We start from the raw sequence: 25,657 nt of genomic DNA, 5'->3' as shown, positions 1-25,657 counted from the left end.
ATACAATAATATATTAATGAAGATTCCACTTCTTTAAATAATTCAAGTATTTGGATCACTGAGTATCAGCTGTAATCCTTCTCTTGATTCAGACTTTTTTTTTCTCCTCAGCTAAGTGCATGTGAATTAGTTATGCACCCCTAGTCATCCACTTAAATGTTCATATTTCAGAAGTCTGAGGTCTTAGAAACTCTCTGACATATGTTAGGCATATTTCTCTTCATTTAAGGCTCATACATTGTAGCATATTTGTGTTCTCAGCTGCACTTTGGAAATCTGAAATCATTTATGTGTGCTTTCGATCTCTTATATAATTTTCAGTATTAAATTTGTATTATTATTATTTTTTATCTAGATACATTTCAAATAAAACACTGTTTTCTTTTGGGGTATATTTCAAAATGTAATTTACTTATGTGACAGCAAAGTTGAATTTTCAGCATCATTACTCCAGTCTTCAGTGTCACATGATCCTTCAGGAATCATTCTAATATGCTTATTTGCTACTCAAGAAATATGTATTATTTTTATCAATGTTAAAAACAGTTGTGCTGCTTAATAATTCCAAAATTTGAATTAAGTGAATTAACTTTCACTTTGCATCACTTAATCTTTAAATGATAATTGTTTAAATACATTGTAAGCATTATTTATTGTTCTTTTTATTATTGTTAAATAAAACAATTCCTGAATATTGCCCAATAACTGAAATCGCTTTCAAGTCCTGTGTGTCCTTTGAGTATATGGTCATGTTAATTCCAATCAGAAAGGTTGTACCACTATTGATAAAGAGACTTGTTGATATCAAATAAGCTATTATAATAAGTAATGGTATAACTTATAACTGAGGTTTTGTCCAGAGGTGCCAGCAGTGAGATCCTTTGGCCAGGTGTGAATGGAAAAAGAGGGCAGAGAGGGAGAGAGACTGATCCTAATGGGAAGTGACAGTCAGTCCAGACTGTCTGTGTACATCATGTATGCAGATGAAGTTGATGAGAGGGAAGAAATGTGTGTTGGTGTGTGTGTGTAAGTGGGCACATACTCACGCTGCAGCAATTGGAGAGAACTGAAATTTGAATGCAAGTTCAACGTCTCTTCATCTCAGAACATTTCACATCTATTGATCTCTGGATATCTGACACCTGCTAACTCTCTGTAGACTACACATCTTCTCAGCAGTGGGTAGCTGATCTCTCTTCCTATATATATATATATATATATATATATATATATATATATATATATATGGCTCAGCCACATAACGTTCTGGAACATAAGCGAAGCTCACGAAGAGAAACCTCTGATAAAATTACTTGTGAAATTGATCATTTATCCATTCTGACCCGTCTTTGCACTCTCTTGATTGCACTGTCATAAAAACAAAAAAAGATCTCATTCTTTTAACCTTTTCACCTTTCTTCTTTACTGCCAGTTTCACTGCCATTCTTTAATGCAGACAGAATATTACACTATAAATAGCCATGTAATGGTTAGCGCTAATTGCCATGTCCTCTGGGAAGACTTTAAAATGGTCCTAATTATCAGTGTAACACACTTGCCATGTATTCAGACAGAGTCACACTATTCAAATGCTCAAGCAGGGAGTCATCTGCATACATATTATTGGTTATTGGTTATTGTATGTTCTTTTAAATTAAATATTTTTATGATGAATCAGATTTGTGAATCAATGAATCAATTCAGAATGATTTGTTATGTACCAGTACAACTGCATCACTTATTTTTCCTTTTGTGTTGCAGAGAGGAATAAAGATCATGCAGGGTTTGGAACGACACAAGGGTGAGTAAATAATGCAGTATTCATTTTGGTGTGAACTGGTCCTATAAATTGAAATAGTATTTATAAATGTATAAATAATATTTAAGCTAAACCAATTATGGCAGTTTTGGGACATGGGAGAAAAAAGTAAATATATTTTAAATACATTTTTTTCTCACAATTCTAAGTCTATATCTCACAATTCTGACTTTTTCTGAATTGCAAAATATTAACTTACAAATTTTTAGAAGAAAAGACATAATTGTGAGATAAAGTCACAATTACCTTTTATATTTTTTATTCTGTGGTGAGGTAAAAAAAACTGAATTGCACATTTAGAATTTTGAGATAAAAAGATGCTATTATCTTTATTATTAGTCTATGGAAGATATAATAATAATAAGAAAAAGAAGAAGAAGAAGAAAACAGCAACATATAATTCCAAAACTAGTTGCTTTAAATAGTTCATTTTAGGGATAAACTCTATGGAAATTTGTGGTATGCTATTAAATATTACAGACAGTAAAACAGGAAACGCAGTACAGTAATGCACTTACAACAGAAAACCACAATGATGTGGTCTGAATGCTATTATTATGTTTATCGATGGTCTGTGGCACAAATTGTCCAAATTTTATTGCGTGGAACGCTACTGATAAGCTGCTCTAAAGCTTTCTGAACTGTGCTGGCATGAAGCAAACACAGAGGTCACTCAGCAGAGGTATAAATATTTGGTCAGAATAGCTGCAGGGAATGGGAATCAGCACATCCCACCCACAACGATGGCTACAATGCAAAGAAGCAGAAGCAAATCCCAGCTATGTGTGAGCAGAATATTACAGGTTGCATGCTGCCTGCTGAAAGAGATTTCATCCATGCTTTAAAGCTCAGAGATGATTTGACTTTGGTTTATGATAAAGAGGCTTTGTGATTGCAGTGCGCTTATGCAGTTACAAAAACATACAAATGACAGATTTGCTTGTTATGATCTATGATATATCACTATTGTAAAATAACAGTTCCACAGCCTGGAACTAAGATATTAATACAATCTATTGTTATACTTTCCTTTCCTGCGTGCAGTTCTATAATGTCCTTCTCTATAGAGCCTTTATCTTTACTGACACATTACCTGATATATGATATTCCTACATTTCTTATAATGCACTTTAACTGCATTAATGTGTCAATATTGTAAGGGAATGGACAGTTTATAACTTGATATGAGGGGAGTATCATGATATATGATATTCAAAGCTATTCAGAGTTCACATGTGTGTCATTTAGGCATGCGCTTTTGGATTTTAAACTTTAACCTGTCGCTTCTGGCCAAAATATGAGTCCATAATAATGCTTCCTTCACATGAAAAAGTGACATATTTGACATATTTGTTTAAAATAGCTTTCGACTATTTTGCTTGTAAACAGTGCTAGATCTGTCCATATTTCTCTCTTGATTCAGGAGAGACAACTTTTTCACATAAGAAAGCAATATTATGGATAAATGAAAAAGGCCGGAAATTACAGTTTGAAGTTAAAAACAATGGACAGAAGTCATGTTGTGGATTATTGTGATGTTTTTATTAGCTGTTTGGACTCTCATTCTGACGGCACCCATCCACTTCTGAGGATCACTGGTGAACAAGTGATGTAATGCTAAGTCTCTTCCAATCTGTTCTGATTAAGAACAAATTCATTTGGATGAGTAAAGAAAGTGAATACATTTTCAGAATATTTTAATTTTGGGTGAACTATTCTTTTTACAATGTCTTTTTTTTTATTTAATTAGTCGATAACTGATATTCTTTTAAACTGTATAGTGTATAATAAACTGTTATATTTTATTTTCAAAAAATAAAATATCTTCTAAAAATCTTCTTTTCTTTGTTGCCAGGGTTGCTCTGATAAAGAAATAATAATAATTATAATACTAATAAAAACTTCAATTCTACCATATTTAAAACCTTCGATTTCATTAATATATATAAATATATATATATATATATACAGTACAGACCAAAAATTTGGACACACCTTCTCATTCAAAGAGTTTTCTTTATTTTCATGACTATGAAAATTGTAGATTCACACTGAAGGCATCAAAACTATGAATTAACACATGTGGAATTGTATTATACAAACCTTGTATAAAAGACAGCACACATAAAATGTAATTTTGTTCTGAGGTGCACCAACAACATTTTGTAAAAATTAGGCTCTCTGTTCCCTGACACTTATTTTTAAGAGTTTCATTTTGCGCACTGTTTCTGTAAAGCGCCTGTTGTTGTTTGTTTACCAAATTTTATGGGTGACACTGACATGGTTACTCATCCCAGTACTGATGCAATCCATGTCATTCTGATCCAACGGTCCACTTGTTAAATGACCGTGCGTGTGCTTGTTTGTGAGCAATTGTGGGTGCAAATGTGCTCACGCTCCAGTTTCGTGTGTGTTTCTGTGCATATATCCTTCATCTCATCTGTATTCCGCACTGACGTTCCTGCAGGGGTTACTTCATGCTGCAAAGAGTGAGAATGGAGCACCCTCACCTGCCGCTAACAAGCCACATTCAAGAATAAATCACTTAAACAGCACTGAAAGGAAGGCTGGCCTTAGGGCCTGTTTTATTTATTTGGTCTTATTTGTGACTAATCTCACTGTTTGATCATGGTGAATATTAAAGAGAACAGCAGTTCAGGCAGAGGACATAAAAACTAAAAGGTCATGAACAGGTGCGTTGGTTGATGCAGGAAGTCCCTCGAAGGAGCACATCGAAGCATTTAATGTGCGATGAAATTCTTCGCACTGGGAACATAGCTTTGGATGTGTTTAAATCTGTTAATGTGGAGAGTGAAGTATAGAGTGTCCGTAGGGAACGACTGGGAATTTGGTTAGCATATACTCAATATGCACAGACATGACATTAAATTAGACAGAGAGACTCTCATTAATTAAACCTCTTTTTCTCGTACAGATATTCATTTAAGTTAACATGCTGGATCGCCTGAAAACCTCCTTTAATTATAGCTTGAAGCATATGCTTGGCGCTGGTTTCTGCTGCCTGTGTTCTCCACAGCACATGGAAGAAATATTCTTTCATTTCAGGGATGAGATGCACTTACAAAAAAATATATAATAATAATAAACATTGATGGAAAAGATATGTACTATCTTTCTGTCTATCTATCTATTGTTCTCTCTATTGTCTATTTTTTATCTGTCTACTGTTTTATCTATCTTTCTGGCTGGCTGGCCACAACTGGGATCAGTAATATTATACCGATAAACTTTATGGTGCGTAAGAGTATAAGTGTTAGAGGCATCAGGCCTCCAGGGTTCCTGCTCATTTTTAGATTAATTGTCAAGTGCTCAGGAGACACAATCATCCAGAAAACTCACTGAGATCAACAGAGAGATGTAATCATCTAACCAAATTAAGAACTTTCCCCTCCAGGATAGCATGAAATATTGAATGCATACAGATTTATGTTAAACTTCTAGTGCGGTTATTTACTATCTTTGAAAGCTTGCAGGCAAGGTTTATTTTATTTTATTTTATTTTATTTTATTTATTTTATTTATTTATTTATTTAATTTCTTCTTATACAAATATTGGTTATTATGGGAAAACACAGAATCCCAAATCATTTTGCATAATTGTCTCTTTCATTGCTTTATTTATTCAGAAATGATAGCATTTGTATTCACATTAAATGCAGCGATACTTTCCTGTTTAGACATACATTTTGATTTAAAGAAGATCTGCTTTTGTCACTGTCTGCTGTCAGGGCTTCTGTTATACCCAATGCACAGAGACCCTTGAAATAATTCGTTTTTTGATAATTAAATTTAATGGGTAAAACCATTTGTTGCAATCATTTTAAAGAGACATTCGGTTTCTTATGAGAGGCTAACGTTTAAGCGGCATAAGAACACCGCACGTTTCTACAGTGAACGCTTGCCCCCTGGCGCTTAAATTCGGAAGTACATTTCTGCTTCTACTTGTGGGAATCGATAATGTGCAGATTATGCAACGCACACCTGAAGAGTTATGAAACATCACCTCAAAGCGCATGTTATAAATTAGCATAGTTTTATCTTGTATTCTGGAAGTTTTGTAAGAATTTGCAGATAATATTCGCCTGAGCAGTAGGTCTTGATTAGTTATGTTTCAACACGGTAACAAACCACTCGCACAAGACGGAAACATGTCATGTTTAGTTTGTTTTTAGCATTTCGAAAGTTCTTTTAATTATTAAGTCAACACAGCACAATATAACTTGTCTTACCTCAACTTGTTCCTGTTTGCTTGTGTGTGTGTGTGTGTGTGTGTGTGTGTGTGTGTGTGTGTGTGTGTGTGTGTGTGTGTGTTTTGACAATAGCTAGACAATTATAGCTGTGATAGACTATTAATAATATGATTAGTAATCATTTCTAAAGCTGCAGTTCCACTTCGAATTCTCTGTATTCAAGGTTATCGACAGAATGGGAGCTCTTTTTTTAGAGAGAATACAGAAGCATTTAGTAAAATATTAAAGAGACAAGTGGAGCTGGTGTATTACTGCACCACACCAAGTTCCTGCAATTCAAAGCAGCGAGCTAAAAAAAAAAAAGTGCGTTTAAAACTGATAATGTTTGCCATACCTCAAAACCTTGTGGGTTGCCTAGTATCATAAGTACATTACAATTTATAAACCTATTTTATATATTAGTGTCACCACAAAACCAGACATAAGGGTCAATTTTGTGAAATAGAAATTTATATATAATCTGAAAGCTGAATAAAAAAGTTGTACATATTGATGTATGGTTTGTTAGGGTGGGATAATATTTGGCCAAGATAGGTTTGTTTGAAAATCTGAAATCTGAGAGTGCCGAAAAATCTAAATACTGAGAAAATCACCTTTAAAAGCAATGCATATTGCTAATCAAAAATTAAGTTTTGATATATTTATGGTAGGAATTTAACAAAATATCTTCATGGAACATGATCTTTTTCCTGATTTTATCCTAATGATTTTTGGCGTAAAAGAAAAATCCATAATGTTGAACCTTGATCTTATTACTTTTTCAATGCAATCAGCCAATCAGGAGCCTGAGAAGACGGCCAGTGGTAATGATGAGGACCAGAGGGGCTGATGGTTCTCTGATGTCCAGGCACAAAGTTTTAACGCTCAGCAGGAGTGTGAGAGCAGCCTGGGTCCGGAAGAGAGTATAGAGACTGTGAAAACTGCAGTGAAGGATCTTGGCCCCTTCTATGGCATCGGGCTTTAGTCAAGGTGCCGCCCTGGTGGCTATGCTGTTTGCTCTGAAAGAATAAAAAATAGAGCCTGCTTTTAATTTCCACTTTGCCATCCTGGTCACCGGATTCCACAGTGCATGTTCCCAACATCTGTGCTTTTACGAAGGACCGGCGATAACAATCCCCTCTCTGCATGTGTTTGGACAGGATGACCGTGTAATTCCAGAGGAGATGAGCCGAGATCTGCTGCCAGCGTTTGATGGAGCTCAAATCCTCATTCATCCCGGTGGACACTTTGTTCCAGCAGCATCTTCTCACACACAGACATACCAAGACTTCCTCAAGAAGTTTCAGTGAAATGATAAAATAGTATGTGAGAGTTCCTGGAATAAATCAGGTCTACATTAAATGTACCACTTGAAATATTGTGCAAACATTATAAAAGCCTTGGAAATTGAACAGTCAATAAAAAGAAGTTTTACACAATTATCAGGGAAATAATTACTTGAATAAAGACTTTTTGTAGGTTGCATTGCAGATTCTGTTTGAAAGATATTTTTGGGTTCAAAACAAGCTAGGCTCTGTAGCGTGGTGTTGTCTGCCAAAGAAAATGATATTCATTAAATACATACCTATTCTATTTCTATTCTTATTACTTGTTCTCCTTTTTTATTTAAAAATCTTAGAGCCTAGAGTTATATGTATCTGTTCTAACTACTTGTTATATACTTTTCATTTATTATGAAAAATGGCCCTCTAAGCATTCTCTATTCTTTTTATATTATTTTGACTTTTTAAAATTAAATTATTATTATTATTATATATTATTATAATTATATTTAAATTATTTTTTTAATGATTAACATTAGCATTCACCATTATTTTTCTATTATATTGTTTACTTTCTATTATTATTAATAACAAATTTTAAAAAACTTTCTATGTCTACTGCATTAAACTAACCAAGAAAGGATTATTAGGAACACTATACTAATACTGTGTTTGACCTTCAGAACTCACCTTCAGAACTGCCTTAATTCTACGTGGCATTGATTCAACAAGGTGCTGAAAGCATTCTTTAGAAATGTTGGCCCATATTGATAGGATAGCATCTTGCAGTTGATGGAGATTTGTGGGATGCACATCCAGGGCACGAAGCTCCCGTTCCACCACATCCCAAAGATGCTCTATTGGGTTGAGATCTGGTGACTGTGGGGGCCATTTTAGTACAGTGAACTCATTGTCATGTTCAAGAAACCAATCTGAAATGTTTCGAGCTTTGTGACATGGTGCATTATCCTGCTGGAAGAAGCCATCAGAGGATGGTACATGGTGGTCATAAAGGGATGGACATGGTCAGAAACAATGCTCAGGTAGGCCAACGCATTTAAACGATGCCCAATTGGCACTAAGGGGCCTAAAGTGTGCCAAGAAAACATCCCCTACACCATTACACCACCAACAGCAGCCTGCACAGTGGTAACAAGGCCTGATGGATCCATGTTCTCATTCTGTTTACACCAAATTCTGACTCTACCATCTGAATGTCTCAAAAGAAATCGAGACTCATCAGAACAGGCAACATTTTTTCAGTCTTCAACTGTCCAATTTTGGTGAGCTCGTGCAAACTGTAGCCTCTTTTTCCTATTTGTATTGGAGCTGAGTGGTACCCGGTGGGGTCTTCTGCTGTTGTAGTCCATCCGCCTCAAGGTTGTGCGTGTTGTGGCTTCACAAATGCTTTGCTGCATACCTCGGTTGTAACGAGTGGTTATTTCAGTCAAAGTTGCTCTTCTATCAGCTTGAATCAGTCGGCCCATTCTCCTCTGACCTCTAGCATCAACAAGGAATTGTCACCCACAGGACTGCCGCATACTGGATGTTTTTCCCTTTTCACACCATTCTTTGTAAACCCTAGAAATGGTTGTGCGTGAAAATCCCAGTAACTGAGCAGATTGTGAAATACTCAGACCGGCCGTCTGGCACCAACAACCATGCCACGCTCAAAATTGCTTAAATCAATTTTCTTTCCCATTCTGACATTCAGTTTAAATTTCAGGTGATTGTCTTGACCAGGACCACACCCCTAAATGCATTGAAGCAACTGCCATGTGATTGGTTGATTAGATAATTGTATTAATGAGAAATTGAACAGGTGTTCCTAATAATCCTTTAGGTGAGTGTATATATAAAATTACAGAATTGCCTTTTTAAGTTCAAAGTTTTTGAACCTTTAGACAAAAAAAAGAAGAGTATCGTATTTGACACATTGTGCTTTTATTGCTTAGTATGATATAGGTGAGTATGGAGCTTATATTTGAAAACACCTTTTATTATTCAGAGGCCCAAAATGTGCAACAAAATATGCAATTTGAGGCAGTTATTGATATGTATATGGCCAAAATAAAATTGAAGTTCTAATAGCTTGTATTATTTTTATAGGAGCAAAAGCAGACTCATTTAAAATGCATTTAAACTCCAGTTGTCACTCTATATCTACCAATGATCCATGTCTTAATAAGATGATATTAAATGCTTAGTTTTATGATCAAGGTTGTAGTTTATATTGCTGGGGTCAAAACATAAAATGCAATGATAAAATAAATACAAATAAACGTTCATCAAAAGCCCGATGTATTGCATTTGATACATTTTAACGTGTTAACATGATGTCGCTATAATTTATAAAAATGCTTATATTAATTATTATATACAAAATAGTGTGTTAGTAGAGCTGTTATGTCTTAAGGTTTTTAGAATTCTGTTCTGGGGGATGAACTTGATGTGATTCATGTGGGTGGATTTTCAGATTTTCTGAGTAATTAAAGTTTAGTGCTGGCACCTGCAGTACCTACAGTTTCCAGTGGGGGCGTTAGTGAGCGTCTTTCCCCTGCAGCTGTTTATCATTTTGATTTCTCTGTCAGTGTTTGTGTTTGTGCACGCTCACAGGCAGATTGGGAACTCTGTGTTCTCGTGTAGCTTAAAGGCAGTTTGGCGGCCCAGGATTACATCTGTGATGATGATTTCCAGATGTTTGTGGGAAGCACTCCTCTAGTCTCACTCATTCTTTCCAATGTAGCCAGAGCCTCCCTGCACCTTCCCTTGCCTTTAAATGACCTGATCTTTCACTTTTTTCCCCACTCTCCCTGGCTCCATTCCTCTCTTATTCTTGTAAATGGTTATAAAACAGCTCTGTACAACAGCTCAAGACATTAGGCTGTGATTTATTTTATAAGCAGTTTGCACTGTATCTACTATGTATTATAAATAAAGTTAATAAAAACTCAAAATCCACATTGCTAACTTTATTATGATGCATTTGTTGTGTCATTGTGCACTTTGTCAAAGTCCCTTTAAGACAAATCCATCTTGAAAATATTCCGAGGCAAATATTTTAGCTTCTCTCTGCTTACAATCTGTATTTTTCTGGTCCAGTTGTTCCAGTTTGTTTGCTAGAGATTGTTTACTAGAATAAACAATCTATGAAAAGGTTTTTACAGAGCCCCTAAAGGGACATGGTGATAGAGGGAAAGTGATATTACGAAATCTCAATGTTTTTGCTTTCCCCTAAGAAACTTTTCCCACAGAAAAAAAGTATACTAATCTCGCTAAATCCATTAAAATGATGAATCAGAGTGAAATGCTCGGGAGGATATCAGATAGGAGGAAAAATTATATTTTGCATTTGCTCAAAAAAATGTTCAAATGTTTGCATTCCACTGTAAAACTTCACATTCACTCGCAAACCTTTTGCATTCTCTCAAAATATGCATGTTATCTCAATTATTTTTTCCATTAATTTTTTTTATCTGAGATCTATCTCTTTTTTCCTCCTTTCTGGCATTATTCCGTCATCATTTCATCCTTTAGTTTTATATAATTATTATAAATATTCTATATAAATATGCGTTAGCGCTTTCATTATTAACACATTTTGCTACAATACCAAGTCAATGATTACATTTTACAGACCCCCCCCCCCCCCTTCGTTTGTTTGCCCCCCTCTTTTTGTTTTTCTGTTCTTTCCTTCTCAGTGCCACGTGTCTCTTTCTCCACTCAAACACATGGTTTTGATAAATGGAAGACAAGAGAAGAGGAGAAACACAGAAACTCCCTCTTGCCAGTAAGTTTTACAACAGCTCTGTGACTCCTGGCCTCAGGAATCCATGGTCTTGCACAACAGCAGTGGTCAGGGGTGAGAGGGAGAGTTGTGTAAGAAATGTCTGGAAAAGATAGACATGAGTGGTGTATCAGGCTATATTTTAACTCTGGTGGCCTATAGTAGAAGGCAGGATGATGCCAGCAACCTGTGTTAAAAGTAACAGGAGGTGTTTTTTTTTTCTTCTGAGGAATGGGGAAGGTGTGGTTTTGAGAATATGGGCGGAGCTACAACATTTTTATAAGAGAAGAAGGACTCAGTAGATTCACTCTGCGCCGTTAAACAATCTTTTGTGTTCTCTCATCCTGAAATCTGATTTAATGGACTATATCAACTATTTCTGGACTTTTTAATTTATTTTTGCTTTCATACTGGAATATTTATCTCTACATCTTTATGGGAGAATTTTGGGAGAGTGATGCATTTGGAGCAGTGATGAATTGGGTATCTAGTTTGTCACATGTTGGAGTCATGTATGTATTGTATCGTACAGACAAACATAGTTTAATTTATAGACACACACAGTATATATATATATGTATGTATTTGTTTATGTCTATGTATTTATTAACAGACTAGCTTAAATGAAATGTTGCTTTAGAGCGGATCAAAGCCTTTAATATTTGAAGAAGACTGAAAGGTACTTATGCGGTTTCCCAGAAGAGCAGATGAAGGTTAATTCCAGGAAATTTTGTTGTGGTGAAGAGGTCACTAAGTAGATACCCATTTGCTGGTGTGGCCGAACTGACCAATCAGATCTCAGCAATGACTAAGCAGGTGGAGGGAGTTTCCCAAGGTTATTTAACCTAAAGAATAACTATGATGCCACTCTGATGTCAGTTTGATGAAGCACATGGTCCATATTTACAGACAAGACAAGAGTAGGACAGGATGACAAACGAGGAATTTTTTCCATTGAAAACTGTTTAATGTTCTGAAGTGAGGAAATTATTAGGGATTGTTTTGTTGCTATGTTGGCTTTTTTTTCTTTTAGAGGGTCAGGCTGTGTTTTATAACCAGGAATTCAGGAATTCATCCAGCAGAGTATGGTTTGAGTTACTTATTATTTATTCCCAGCCGGATCCAAACACACTCATGGTTTTCCTGTTTATGTGGACAGTGCGTATCATAAGCCAAAGTTCCTTCCTGACTTCTCAACTTCCCAAACTCATGTCTTCTTTTTCTTTCTTTCTTTCTTTCTTTCTTTCTTTCTTTCTTTCTTTCTGAGCTACAGGAACTCTATGTGTTATCATTGGTGAGACCTACAAGGTTTTGGTGAAGAGGAAATGCTTTGATCTGGACAAAAACCTTCAAATTATTGTGGTTTGGCTGTTCCTTCTTGTGCGTCTAGTTGTTACAGGGGCATGTTTGGGTCAGTTAGAAGTGGAACTGATAAATCACAGACTATAATTCACATTTCTAATCACTGCTTTTAATGTATCTTCAGTTTGTCTTTGTCCTTTTAAAATGGAAATAATTTATTGATCTAAAAAAAAAAAACTTAAAACCAGATTTAAAAAAATACTTAATTTAAACTTTTTTTTAGGGCAAAACATGTTGCTGATTATGTCTTGCATTATTTTTTCTGCTTTTCTGTTTCAAGGTCTGAAACTGCCAAGTTTATCTTCTTTTAGAGGCTGAATGTGTGATTAATAATTTTTAGAGTGGCTGTGAATCAGTGTGTGTGTGTGCGTGTGTGTGTGTGTCCGTCCATCCGTCCCTGCACAATGCCCTTAGCCCTGAACAGTAAGAGTTTATGTGCTGAGGTTCAAATATCAGCACATGGTCTCTTACTTGTAGGGAAAAGAGTCTTTATCGACTTCTCATTGCTTTTTTTCAAAGTATTCACTTTGTTATGGGAGATCAACATTTACTTTTAATCATTCAGCAACAAATAAGTAATGTCACAAGTTTAGCATACATAAGGGAACAATTTTCAGAAAGATTCAAGAGTAAACTTTAAAATTATATATAATAAAACATAGAAGAATAGAGAACTTTTTTAATGCTCAACATTGTTTAGACTAGATGAATTATTAGAATTTTTTCTTTTATTAAATTTAAACCCAGGAAAAAAATTTGTAAAAAAAAAAATTCAAATGGAGACCCATAGTGCTTGGATCCAAAAAAAAAAAGAAAGAGAAAAAGACTTATTTCATATTTTTCATTTATTTATTATTTATTTTTCAAAGCCACATTTAAAATATTTAGGACCGTCACAAGTTTATCATGCAAAGGCAACAAGTTTCAGAAGCTAGAAAAAAAAAAAATATATATATATATATATATATATATATATATATATATATATATATATTTTTTTTTTTTTTTTTTTTTTTTTTTTTTTTTAATCAAAATTATGTATAGAAAGTGACTTTATTTATTGTTGTCTGCCAAATTGTGGTTTAGATGCATTTTTTAAACTTGGATCCATGATCAAAAGCTGATTTAAATGTAAATAACCCTGGGCAAAAATATTTAATTAATTTAAACAACTGCTATAAAATATTAAGGAAAGTTTGTCAAACAAAAAAGTCAACAATATTCAGTAATTCTAAAGAGTATGTCTACTGAAGCTAGAAAACAATAGAGAAAATATTTTTAAACCAAATGTATGTGTAGGAAGTGCCTTTATTTATTGTTGTATGCTAAATAATAATAAAAAATCATCATGGTTTAGATTTGTTTTGTTTTTTGTTTGTTTTTTTGCTTGAATCCATGATCCAAAAAATGCTTAAAATGTAGATCGCCCTGGCTAAAAAATATTTAATTATTAAAAATTGCATAATTTAAAATATTAAAACCAAAACAATTGTTTTTGGATATTGAGATTTTATTTACTCAAATTTTATATAAACATTTCTAAATATAATTTATTTTTATTACATCAATGGTACCACACAACCGTAGCCCACAGATTGTTTTTTCCGCAACTACAACCTCTCTCCTCCAGAGGGCGATGTGTGACTGCTAAACTTGAATATGATTTTTTTATTTATTTTTTTTTTTTTTTGGGGCCATATCCTATTGCACACCATTGAAAATTGCTGCAGATAAAAATCAATTTAAACAACACATCCCTGCTAATATGTATTAAATACTCACTGTATTGAGTATCTGTCCCAGATGTCACTGTATGTCACCGGTAAAAAGAAAATGTACATCTTTCATCAGTTACACATTAAACATATTCTGTCACTCTATCCTAATTGAAACTGCTTCTCCCTGTTCCACAGGAAATTGCCTGGAAAAAAAGGAGCAGTCATTGGCACTCCACATTAGAATGAATAACTTGGCCATCAGGGAACAAACTGAATCATCAGGAAAACATTAGAGAGAAATAATTGTATATTCTTGTAAAGTTCATTATTTCATTACATTCTGTATTGAAGTTTTTAATGTATGTTGTGCAAAGAATAAAGTTTTCAGTCACAAATCAAGAATCACAGCGTAGCTTTGATGCTTCAGTCTGAGAAAAACATGCTTACCCTCACATCGACAGAAAGTCTTTTAACAGAGTTTCAGAAGAAGGGAAAGATATAAACAAATCAATTCAGACTTTGACCTACTCTCTAAAATCAAATCATTCTGTTAGTGCTTCTTAGAAAATCATCAGCATGTTACAGTTTCACATGCATTCTGGTTTTACGCAATCATTTCTGATGCTTCCAGTTGACGATACAACACCTGCCCCTTGGCGACCATGGCTGTAGACTGTTACCACGTGCCAACGCTACAGTAACAATCTAAAGCCACGGTCACCATGGAGACAGTAGAGGTAGGGAGGAGGAAGTGTTGGCATGGTAACTGGAAATAGTGCGATCCTATTGGCTTGTTTCGATGAAACGCAATGCCTCCATAACACAGGACTTCCCCAATACAGGCTCAGATTTACACAACTGTTTGCTGTCACAGCCGAATTTGTGTGATGAATGCGTGCATGTGCATTTCAACAGCCTTCTCTTTTCAATCACAACCTATGTTACACAGATGATACCCTTCTGTATTAGTGATGCTGGAGCCAGACTTCAGTAGCCATGACTGTAGACTGTTACTGTACTGTTGGACTCCATAAGCAGTAAGCAGTCTAGAGCCAAGGTCATGAAGTGCTGGCATACTGGTAGAGGCTCATGCTGGGCAACACAGAGAGGAATTCAGCTCACATGGAGAGACAGAACAGCTACTGCAATTAAAGAGATGTGTTACAGAAAACACAGCAGAACTCAAACAAATGTGTTTAGATTAATGAAATTTTGCTTTAATATGATACGTATTTAATATGAATTTAAGTTATTTCATTGAAAAGGGCATTGGTTTGCCCAAGCAGAATGTTCTTGGTTGTATTGTTTCCCTTGAGCCTCGCTGCCGGGTCAGTGACGTACATGCAAGCTTGAACCCCTTGAAAGTCGTTCCATTTCCTGAAAGTTTTTGATTATGTTTTATTCACCATATATTACCTGATACTTAGTGACTCTTACTGGCAGCCCAATGTTAGACTGCTTAAATGCATTTGGTTCTGAAAGAAGGATGTAGACTTGAGAGTAATATCTGCTGTCCATGGTGCTGAAAACACAGCTTTACTCTGCTTTATTCTAATGAATGACCTTTTTAATATAGTAATCCTATGTTTCACATAATTTTGGTTAAATATATGACTGCTTAAGCTATTATCAAATATTTTTTAAATAATTTGTTTTATAATGCACTATTACTTTAAAAGAAAAAGTGGTGTATAAACAATTTTCACTCAGAAATTTCACAAATAATTACAAAGAAATGGCAAGTAACACCATTGGAATATGACATTTTGAAGTAGAAAGACTGAAATGGTGTTTTCTTTGTAAAGCCTACTCAAATAAGCTTCAAGGTGGTGATGTAAAGAAATAGTTCACCCCAAAATGAAAAGGAGAAGTTAGGCAGAATATAATGAACTGACACCCTCAGATACACAATTAAAGTGTTATTCTGCGCCAAACATCTGCTTTTGAGTTCCACATGTTTAAAAATAAAATAAATAAATTAGGGTTAGTAAAAAAATGAGAGGATTTTAATTTTTCGGTGCACTGTTCCTTTAAGAATTAAAATAATTTTGTGTACTTATTTCAGCTTAACATATTGGTCACTAGTGTCGCTGGCTATGCTAATTCAGTTGTACAATTATTAATTTGCAAAGAATGAATAACGGTATCACCAATGAATGAAATTAATGAAAACGGACGCCCACTCCCTTCTTTAACAACCCCGCGAAAAATAAAAGGATTGTGCTGCAGTCGCTTATGTGTGTGTGTTTGTAGCTGAGCGCGCTGTCTCTTTAAAGGGTTACAGTAGGTGACTACGAATCATCTGCAAAGTGCGCAAGAGTGACGCAGACCTGACTTCAACGCCTGAATACACGTCACAGAATCTGTGTAAAAAAAAAGGTGAACGGAAATGTTAGGTAGGAAGGAAATTCATAGCTTACACGCCTATAGCATACACGCCTATGTCGCTATTTGTTAAAACGAAGTCTTTAGGGGAGCAGAGGGAGCGTTTCAACTCTTCAGATGAACAGCAGAAGAAATCGTTCCTTTCCTACAAAACTACTCTTTTATTTCGATGCCTCTTGTACGGAATACTTTCCAAGTTTAAATTCATATTAAAATGTGTTTTTTTTTCTGTCAGAACCTGGCAACAACGACGACAGTCATCTCTACCGGAAATCTCCCGGTGTCAGACATTCACGAGAGTTTCCAGCGAAGATTGGGATGAAATTATAAATGAGAAGCTTCACTTCATCAATAATATACGTATTTCATATATAAATACATACACGTTCCAAAAATATTAACATGTCTGGCATTCCCTAAAAGTCGATGCATAATGAGGCAGCTGTTAATTCATAATACAAATCCATGCTTCACAAATGTATAGGTACTATTTTTTTAATCATATTCCTTAGTTTAACAAGTGAAAGCAAGCTTTTTCAGAACCAACTGCATTGTCCAGCAGACTGTTCTCTTTAAAGGGTCTTCATGCTGCCCACGTGCGAGAAAAGTGAGTCACACTGCAGCAAGTTTCAAGTCGTCTGCAATATGCCGTACATCTTTTAATATACACGCATAATTTTTTTTGTATCTGGGTAATAAAAAACTTCTAGGACCTCGGTATTTGGCAAACTTCAGGTAATTTCTAAATGAATAAACTGGCTATCACCGTGCTATTTTCAATCAAAACAGTGTCAAATCACTCTTACCTTGAAATATAGGAGTCCTTGTCCAAATGCAGTCGTTTTTCTGACGGCTGTCCGTTTTCTAGTACCTCGTCTATTAGATGTTGGCGCTCCAGTAGGATGGCTCGGTGTAGCTACTGCGTAATGAGAAGTTCTTTCTCGCCCGAGTGTCTCCATATGGGCCACTGTCTACACTCGTCACGCTCATCTTGTCTTCTTTTTCCTGGCAGAAACAATCAGCTCTCAAGCGCTTTTCCATCTACCGTGCGCTTTTTATAGAGATCTGATAGTACTAGTAAGCTGGAGAGGGAGGGGGACTCATTCACTAAAAAGCATCACCTACTCAACTACGCGCGTGCACTACGTCATTGACGGGGCTGCTATTTATAAAGACCAAGGAGAGTTTTGATTCTCATAATGCTCAGTTAAACGAGCACAGAATGATTATATATAGACTATGTATCCTTGTTCCTTCTTCTGAACCTTCCAGTTCAACTCTCAAGATTGAAAATGTATCTATCATTTATGATGATTGAAAACTGATCTGGTTTTGATGTAGCGGAGACTAGGAAACACCATCAGTGTAAAAAGATACAAGTAACAATTAATGAATGTTAAATGACAGAACTATCATCTGAATCATCAGGTTCCCTTCTTTAAACCAATATATAACAAATATTATGACTGATCAAGTTATAGCACTTTCCAATGTACTTCTACTGGACCCAAGATTGCACACAACTGCGTATAGGCCACATTTACCAAAACTATGGCATAAACATATGCTGTTATAGTTGAGAGTTTTAAGTCTTTTGCACTTTTGAATACTGTTTTATATATATATATATATATATATATATATATATATATATATATATATATATATATATATATATATATATATATATATATATATATATGGAAATATTAAAGTTTGAGACACTTAGCACAAAAACACCTGTTACAGATGATTAAACAACGGCTATTACAGCACCCCTCAGTCTCTCCCATAAAGCACCTTGAACAGCAATATATGGTGTCCGTTTAGTTGTTCTTTTATTTTCATTAAACATATTATACAAATATATCCATACTGTATAATGAATAAAAAAATCTGGATTTATATGTATTATCCTGCTGCGTGAGTCGTGATTCCTCGCGCGCCATTCACCCTTTGGTTACAAGAGTGTAGTGTTTCAGTGCGGACGCCCTTTTCTCCAGCAAGAACGGAACATCGCGGTCTAATTACTTGTGTTTGATGCAGAAGAAATGTCGACCGCCATTCGGCAGTCGTAATAAACCGATTTGAATCATATAACGCGCAGAACATAGGCAAGCGCTCTGCGGATCGCGTCGATGAATCATTCTCGAGGAGATGCGTTTAGTTATTCAGACAGACGTCAAGGGAAGCAGTCAAAGCGGCAGATGATTGATCAGCCTCCAGAAATCAATACAAGTGTAACTCGATTTGAAATCTCTGAGTGCGCCGAGAGCACGCAAATGCGTACAACCGGTAGTCTACGTCTCATGACCAATTCTGGATAGTGATTTGGGGAACCCTGAGACGTAACGCACGTGTCAGACGGGTAGCTCGTATTCTCCCTCCTGAACGTGGGATGATAGAGACAGCGGAATACACCGCGTGCCCCCGCAAGGGGTACGTCCCTGAGGAACTTTGCAGCTTTTCGAACTTTCGCTGTGCACATATCAACTTATTTAGAATAATATATTAGAGAACATATTAATTAAACAAGAATAACTTGAATTTAATAACCTGCTGCCAACTTACACATAAGAATGCGTTGTGCTTGCCTCATCGATATTGTGTTTTAACCTGTTAAAACCACCCTAAAACCACCATTAGGCACCTTATTGAATTGTTAGTTTTTAATGAATACATTATATATATATATATATATATATATATATATATATATATATATATATAAATATATATATATATATATATAAACTTTATAAACCCTTTTTACTACTAGAGAAATTTCAATGTTTTTGAGGACTTTTGAATTAATTTCTGCATAGACATTCAATAATGAAAAAGTATAAGGTGAAACATTTACGCTGAAGGAAAAAAATGCTATTTTGGAACACACGTGAACCTTTTGTGCTTCAGCAGATGGTCATGTGTTGCAGTATTTTCACGATGAATACCTGCCTATCATGTTAGACGCCATATTGAATTTACCAGATGGAAACAAGGATGTAAGGGATAGACTTTGGCTGTGTTCAAAACCACATATAGGCTACTCTCTTGAGTAAGTAGGGTGCTTATTTTGAATACATAATTGTTTTGCAACATCTAAAAAGTATGTGTGCACTATGCATGTAACATACAGCGGATAAAATAAGTACTGAACACGTAACAACCCAAGTAATTCATACAGTACATGCAAATTAAACAAAGAAATTCAGAAATTAAGTTATGTGTAATAAAATGGAATGACGGAGGGAAAAAGTACTGAAGTACTGAAATTGATTTAATACTTTGTACAAAAGCCTTTGTTTGTAATGACAGCTTCAATATGCCTCCTGTATGGAGAAACTGTGATTTTGGCCCATTCTTCCACAGAGTCTTCAAATCTTGAAGGTTCTGTTGGCCTCTTATGAACTCTGATCTTTAGTTTTTATTTTCTATTGGATCCAAATCAGGTGATTGGTTGCCAATGGTTGGGCCATTCTAGCAGCTTTATTTTTTTTCTGAAACCAATAGCTGTGTTTGGGATCATTGTTTTGTTGAACTTTGTTTCATCATCATCCGGGTACTGTAGGTGTTGGGACTGAACCAGCTAATATTAATTTCCACTGACTTCCGCAGGATTGGGTTCTAATTACTGATAGATTTCAGCTGGTGTCTTGGCTTTCCTGGCCTTCTTGTACCTCCCTTTCTTCATATGTCCAATACATTTTCCCTATGTCATTCCCATATTATTAAGTAGAACTTAATTTCTGAACATATTTGTTTTCTTTCTTTGTATATATGGATTACTTTGGTTGCTACCAACATCTGGTGAAAATTTCATGTCAACGGCACCTTTAGAAATATTTTACTGAGAAAAATGGTGACGTATTCAATACTTATTTTACCCACTGTAGATGTAATCTGGACACACTATATTTTCCATGTTGACAGATCACATGACCTACTAGCATCAGTTGCGTCGCTTCAGTGCCAACCATGAATCCTCTCCCATGGTCTCAGTGTTTACATTATGCACACTTCAGAATCTCACAGGAAATCTAGGTACTTTTTGCTTACTCTTTTTTAAGTACTGTGAATCAGACATGCTTCTTTTGTCACATACTGTTTTTCACCTACTACATAGTAGGGAATTATGTTTTAAGATGCATCCTTTACAATGGTGTAAAGGTCCTACATCATGTAATAGTCACAACTTTCAAAACTGTTATGGAGTTTTGTCTTGTTGAAGGCCAGCATCACCAATAATGATTTCTCTATAAAATTGCTAAAATTGATTAAAATGTTAGATTGGATGACATAATTCATGAACATATCGTAATATGTGATTTGAATTTCATCTGTCAAGTTGGACTTTTATTGGACAAGCCATTTTGCAATATTCAGACTGTATCAAACATAGCTCTGCGGTTTTGGAAATCCCATTTCTTTAATAAAACATGGATCTAGTTGTTTCACAGACCCCTTTCTGAACTTCGGCAGGGCATTTCGGGTGAACACATGCCTTCCTTTTTGAATTTAGAGAGAAATGCACACATCATCAATTGCAGGAAGCTCACTGCTGGATTCAATTTCTTTTATTTCAGAGCAGAGGACAGAAAATAACTCTCTTAGACGCTGAGTGGGAAGAGTCTTTGGGAGGCTGCATTTACTTCCGCTTCTATTTTCAGAGGCCCATCTCCTCATCAAGAGCTCCTTTTTTTGTCATCCCAGACTACTCTCTGAATCCATCCATCTTTTACTTAGTTGATTCCTATTTGTTTATGAGTTTCTTCCAGCTGTGAGAAGTTTTTTTATTTTTATTTTTTATTTCAAGAACATCCTGACCTCCAAATGTCCTTGATTTAAAACATACAGATGTAGGATTATATAGCACAGATCATTAATGTGAATAGAAATGTATGCATGGATGATTTCAAAAAGAAATTCGACAGATTGTTGGTCATGTGTGGGCATATTTTGCAATGTGCTGTTTGTTAAAGCTTGCGTTAAAAATAACAAGAAGAGATGCAGAATTTTGTTATTTCCTCTCGCTCTCTTTTTCTCGCTCTCTATTTCGTTGTCACTTCCACCCACCCTTCTCATCCTGCTCTCTTCCTCCCTCTCCAATTTTTTCGCCCCCACAGAAACTGTCACCTCCCTCCCTTTTCTCTCTCCCTGCTTTTCGCGTGTCTCTCCACATTGTCACTGTATTGTTTCTCTCTCCCTACATTTGCAGATGTTCCTCAATTTGCTAGCGACGCCGAAAATGATATCAGAATTTTCTGAAGATTGATTCAAAAGGGGAGACTTTATGTCAGGAGACAGTAAATGCTCCCTCCATCTCTGTCTCCCTTCTCACATTCTTTTTTTGTGACTCGCTCTGTATTCGCCGCACAGAATGCACTCAGATCAATACAAAAAAACACACACCTCTCCCTTATCCTCTGCCTCCCTTCTCTTTTCAACCCTTCCCACCTACCACGTCTCTTTCTCTCTCTCTGACTCATGCAGAAATCCCTGCATGCCTAAGCCCAGTTTGGGTTTTCTCATCTCTGATTGCTTGGCTGACTTGCATATAATGAGGTTTGCCGGAGAGAACGAGTGAAAAAGAAGGACGAGTGAGAGGCAAGTGGGTTCTGATTGGTAAAACCCCCTCCACCCCTGCACACACACACCTTCAGACCCCCAAATGCACACATTTCTATTCCTCCTACCACACCCGCCCGGATCGCCCAGCACATCGACACATGCACACACACTCTCTCTCTGATACAAGTTCATTCATTATAAATCAAAAGAACAATCTGGACCGCTGTGAAACCACAGTGTGACCAGTAACTGTCGACAGATGTGATATTCCTTTAACATGATACATATTAAATCACTGCACTATATATGCAAAAGAGAAATCTTGGGTGCGTCATCCACTAGCATTGCAGTCAGTGACAGAAGAACTCAATATGTAGTGGAACATTATACATAAGGCACGTTACGCAGTGTAATAGGAGTGTATATAGTGTGGTTAGATTGTTTTATTCATATTAAATCATATTTTTGACTCATAGATAAACTACTGGGCAAAAGCTTGGGATCTGTAAGTGTCTTCAGTGTCACGTGATCCTTCAGAAATCATTGTAATATGCTGATATGCTGCTGTAGAAACTTTTATGATTATTATCAATGATGAAAATACTTGTGTTGCTTCATATATTTGTGGATATGGTGATACATTTTATTTTTCAGAATTCTTTGATGAGCAGAAATTTATTTGAAATAGGGATCTTTTGTAACATTATACATTTCTTTACTTTCGCTTTTAAACAGTTTATCCCTGAATAAAAATATTACCCCAAAATTTTGAGCAATTCCTCAAAATTATGAAGCATTTAGATTTATATTTATTAATTTTTTCTTGCTTATTTATTTATTTATTCCTTCTTTTTTTGTCAGACTGTCAAATTGTTGGCAATATATCTGTTATTCCTTCTTCCTTGATTGTTTGTACCAATTATGTTATTTTTGTGTGTGTTTGAAAGACAATAAAAAGTTAATTACGAAAAAAGCAGCATAACTATTTTCAACACTGATAATAATCAGAAATTATTTCTGAAGTGTTAAATGTATTTTTGTATATATTAAATACAGAAAATGAGGTCTCAGACTTTTGGGTCCTCTCTCTCTCTCTCTCTCTCTCTCTCTATATATATATATATATATATATATATATATATATACCATTAATAATTGATGTAATATTTAATATTTAAGTTAAGCAAAGTTGTTTCTTCCTCATTTACTGCATATTTGAGTAGCTTGTAAATTAAACATACTTCCTCACTCTTTTGCTTCATGGGAACTCCAGCATTTCTGCTGCTATCCTCTCTTTCTCTCTTCTCTGTCTCAGTCTCTCTATCTCTCTCTTCTTCCTCCCAAGAGCTGTTAATGTGAATTAAACATTAAAAAGCTTTCAGAGACTTGAGGTTATTGGGATACATACGTCACAGGTTCTATAAATCCTCTCAATCTCAAACGTCATGTTTTTCAACCCTATGTCTCATTTTCTTCTTCCCTCCTGGTTCTTCTCACTGCATTAGCTCTGCATTGCTCATAGTTCTTGCTGCACCTTCTCCACCTCTTCATTTAATTCTCTCATATTAATCGCGGTCTCTTTCCCCATGTGTCAACTGGACCACTTCATCCCTTCTTTTACCATCATCCACCTCTTCTCTCATTACTTTTAAAAAGTTGCCTTCAGCCGATCACCCACCTCCCCTTTATATCCCAAGGGAGAGTGAGGGAGAGATCAGGAGTGTGTGAGAGAGAGGGAGAGGGATGGATAAATGAGGGGGCAGGAAAAGCCCCCTGGTGTTGTGAATTCACCTGCAGAAAACTCCCAGCCTTTCCCACCTCCGCTTTGCTCATCTGTATTCCGAGTCTTTTCTCTGTTCTCGTTCTCCCTCCTCCCACCTCGATATCTCATCTCCCCCTCCTCCCTCGCTTCTGTCCCTCAGTATTACTTTATACCTGCAGCATAGTGCAGCAATTCAGTATCAGTATTAAGTATTAAAAAGATTCAAAAGATTTTTGGACATGGCACCATTGGCACCAAAAAATATAGGTTCTTCGTTTCCTGCTATAGTTCCATGAAGAAACTTCTTTCTTCTTTTGGGGACCCAAGAATGTTTTTTCTATGGCATCAACCCCCCTTTTGGAAGTACCCTGTAAATTCCATTCATGATGCAAGAATGGAATATACATGGTACATCAATATTTACAGTAATACTGAAAAATTAGTACAAGGTAAGCTTTCAGTACTACTGTATATATTGAAGTATTGTACCTTCAAATTGTCACTGGGCTGATACACTTTCAAAATGTGCATATATGTTATTAATATGCACCTTTTAATATACTAAATGCACCCTTTTAGGGTTGTAGAAGGTACAAAAGTGTACTTTTTCAAAAGGTACCATCCTGGTGAGTTTTTGTCCTTCTTACTGAGAGTGCAAAATAGCACAATATGCAACAGTTTTAATGTAGGATGCATATTGGCTTTAAATAATAATAATAATAAATAATAATTCACTTTCACTGTAAATCATAAATGATTCCACCTTGAAATGTTTTAGATACATATCGCACATGAGCAAAACATTCTTCCAGATGAAAACGCATACCTCGAATTAACATCTGAACGACGTATGTGTGCTACCAGGGAGGTGTTGTTACGCTCTGTGGAGCTGACAGGAAGCACTTCCATAAATGCGAAATTCAGACAAAAGGTGAATTAGGCTCCTGTCCCTTTAAATGCCTGGCTGATGCCATGTTGCTAGGGAAATGGAGATGTTTACTCCAACATCAGTGTGAGCTGGCTGACTCTCTTGTGTCCTTCCACGTTTTCTCTTTTCATTTGCTCTCTCTCCCTCTTTCATTCTCTCTGTACATTTTTCAATCTCCTGGTGCTTTTTTCCTCCTATTTGCCTCACACTGTCAGAAAAGGCCATTTTAATGGAAAAGGAGTAAACTGGTGTTGGTATTACTGATACATGCATGTGCAGAACTGTCGTGTGATTCTTAGAAATCTTACTTAGTAAAATTATGGAAAACTGACCCCTTGATTCACATTTGATCGAAGCTGCTTAGACTTTTTGGCTTTTTCTTTGTCTCAACAAGTTTTTTAATTGCCAAACCTCCCCATATAAGTTTTTTTATTTTTAAAGAGTGTTATACATTTCAAGGTTTCATATATGTAATAAATGCATATTCTAGTCAAGCGGAAGTGAAATAAAAAACTATGCACAGAAATTTCTAATGAACGTCCTTGAGGTTGCTCTTGAAAATATAACAACACTGACACCTGTGGGCATTCAGAGAAACTGCACTTTACATTTGTCAACCGCACACGTTGATCTAAATAGGTCTTTTTTTTCTTTTCTTTTTTACCACGGAGGGCTGTATGCTCTACTAATTTTGTATTTTTTTTGCATGTTCAGTGAGTTTCCATTTCGGCTCTTTAATTGCCATGAAATTTCCTCACCTTTCCCATTTCCACATTTCCACATACACACATG

The 25,657-nt window shown here is 35.7% G+C and overlaps 2 long non-coding RNA genes and 1 pseudogene across 2 annotated transcripts; all 3 read left to right on the top strand.

Moving 5' to 3' along the window:
- The first annotated feature begins 895 nt into the window (after window positions 1–895).
- On the top strand, window positions 896–7,586 carry LOC132127005 (esterase OVCA2-like; annotated as a pseudogene).
- A 4,100-nt stretch (window positions 7,587–11,686) lies between these two features.
- On the top strand, window positions 11,687–14,621 carry LOC132127415 (uncharacterized). Its single transcript, XR_009427524.1, has 2 exons — window positions 11,687–12,316; window positions 14,415–14,621. It is a non-coding gene; the product is annotated as an uncharacterized LOC132127415 (long non-coding RNA).
- A 4,729-nt stretch (window positions 14,622–19,350) lies between these two features.
- LOC132127475 (uncharacterized) lies at window positions 19,351–21,463 on the top strand. Its single transcript, XR_009427529.1, has 2 exons — window positions 19,351–20,648; window positions 21,191–21,463. It is a non-coding gene; the product is annotated as an uncharacterized LOC132127475 (long non-coding RNA).
- Window positions 21,464–25,657: the final 4,194 nt, after the last annotated feature.

This window comes from Carassius carassius, chromosome 45, assembly GCF_963082965.1.
Source record: "Carassius carassius chromosome 45, fCarCar2.1, whole genome shotgun sequence".
In the NCBI taxonomy this organism is placed as follows: Eukaryota; Metazoa; Chordata; class Actinopteri; order Cypriniformes; family Cyprinidae; genus Carassius; species Carassius carassius.
This window is presented reverse-complemented; position numbering and strand designations above follow the sequence as displayed.